Raw genomic sequence first — 2220 nt, 5'->3', positions numbered from 1 at the left:
CATCAAATGCCTCAAATTCTGGTAACATTGTAAACATACATACAACCTTCAGTGGGTTCCTACAAACTCAAGCTCATAGCACTGTGAATGAAACAGAACTCCAGAAATGGACAATTTAGCAATTCTTAACACAGTTTCTCCAGAAACGTTTACTTCTCATTAGAACTAAATCAAGCCCAATAAAAGGGTAAGTTTATCAATCTCCTAAGACTCAAACTAGATTTTTATTTCATCACTATGGCCATGAACTAGTTTGAGGGGCAGTGCTTACAGCAATACTTCAAGTACAATTTGCATGTAGAATAACTTAAACACCAAAGTACTAAACCTTCAAAGCAGCTAATTAATATTTGGGATAGTTACACCAAACTTCTAGAGAAAATCTATAATTTCTCAGAAAAATAACAGACACTTTAGCATACAGGTAAGGAAAATTTGTTTTAAGTCAGGCCTCGAAGAAATTATTACTTCTAAATATATAAACAGCAAGTTACAAATTTTACAGCAGAACTTTTCTCGTTTACATAAACTTGGGAAACTCTGCTGCTTTTGTTAATTTCCAGTGAATTCATTGGTTTCAGCATTATTCCTGCAGAACTTCTGCCGGTTTCCAAGAATCTGCAGAAATTATGTCGATTTTGGGTAGTTTTCCAAAGGATAATCTGCTAGGTTTGGCAATTTTAATAAAAGTGGTAGAATTTTACTAGTATATGGCAAAGTCAGGAACTTTTCACAAACATGAAGAAGAAAATACTTAGTGATCAATAGTGTAGATACACAGACAACTTACAAACAATTTCCAGAAATTATCCACATGTTTATCACTCAAATCAAAGCACAGAAATTTTCGAGTTAAAGGAGAGCGCTGGGTTAGAGGGACTCCAAAACAACCTAAGCGTAAAACCTGAAAGAGCCTAATCGTCGGGCTTTGATAACACTGACATGTGCTCAAAGGAAACAATGATGAAAAGTGCAAGAAGAGAACTGTCACAACTGTAAATTATATATAGGAGTACAAAAGTGGTATGCGGAAAATATTTGAAGAAAACTTAGAGACATCATCTTTGACTGTCTCTTATGAAGGGTTAGGCAAGATGCAATGATATTTGAGGTAGCTTAGATGTACAAATATCAAATAAAAACATCATACATCTTTGACTAAGCCTCCTATTTTAAGTCTTGTTAAGTACCCACCTATCCTCCAGATCTATTGACACCCATATCGCATTGAGAAATGGGCCTGTTGTCGCCGAAAATGTACACCTCAATGTGGGCAAAATTCTAATCCCACCAGGTGTAATTTTGGAGGCGCAACCGTCAGAGTAGGGCCTGTCACCTATTCCCTAATCACTTTGTTTAAGCTATCTCCTAGGCAAGCTAAGGGGGGTAGTCCCTAAAGGAAGAAACTAAAGAAAAAACTTGTTGGAACAACAAGTCTAGGAGATCTAACTTTCTAAGGGCAAGGCAATTATTATTAATGTAACTTGATTATTAACTAGAGCAAGTGTGATTATTTATGAGAAATGTGCATGAAATGGATTCAATTAAGATCAATGAGGCAAACATGAAATACAAAGGTGATAGACCAGTTCCCTAAAACAATGTTCAATGTAAATCAAGATACTTGCAGGCAGATAGATATCTCAAATTACAACAGCGATAATGCTGCAAGAAAGAATGTTAGTACAAGAAATCTAGAAATATGAGCAATGAAATTTAAATGCAACATGCAAGAAAAGATAACTTGTACTTTAAAGAAAGATGTTCAACAATGATATAGCATTCAAGATACAATAGGCATGAAATTAACAAGTACAAGAATGTAAAGAAAGCTTGTAAGTAAATAAATGTTAAAATTTGGCAGCTCAAGGATGAATTTCTCTTAGAAAAAAATCATATCTTTCAATTATGTTCAAACCACCAATAATAAAATTTCATTCCTAACAATATTAATATGACTTTCCAAAAATAGTAAGTTACATCTCAATTCAAAAGTGACTATCCAAAAATAGAAAGTCATATCTAAAATTTAAATGATCAAAGATGATCTTGACATATGGAATCCACTTTAAAATCAAATCAATCATGATTATACAAATCAATAATTAATATTTTATCCTTACTAGTAATATTATTATGATATTATTATTTATAAATTAGTCTAAAGGCATTTACCTTTAATGGATTAATAAAAACAAATTCTCAATAGTCTCATGGAAT

The sequence above is a fragment of the Pinus tabuliformis genome, chromosome 5_2, assembly GCF_031772625.1.
Source record: "Pinus tabuliformis cultivar Carrire ecotype Pingquan chromosome 5_2, CPIR1, whole genome shotgun sequence".
Taxonomy (NCBI): Eukaryota; Viridiplantae; Streptophyta; class Pinopsida; order Pinales; family Pinaceae; genus Pinus; species Pinus tabuliformis.
Note: the sequence above shows the minus strand (reverse complement) of the source record.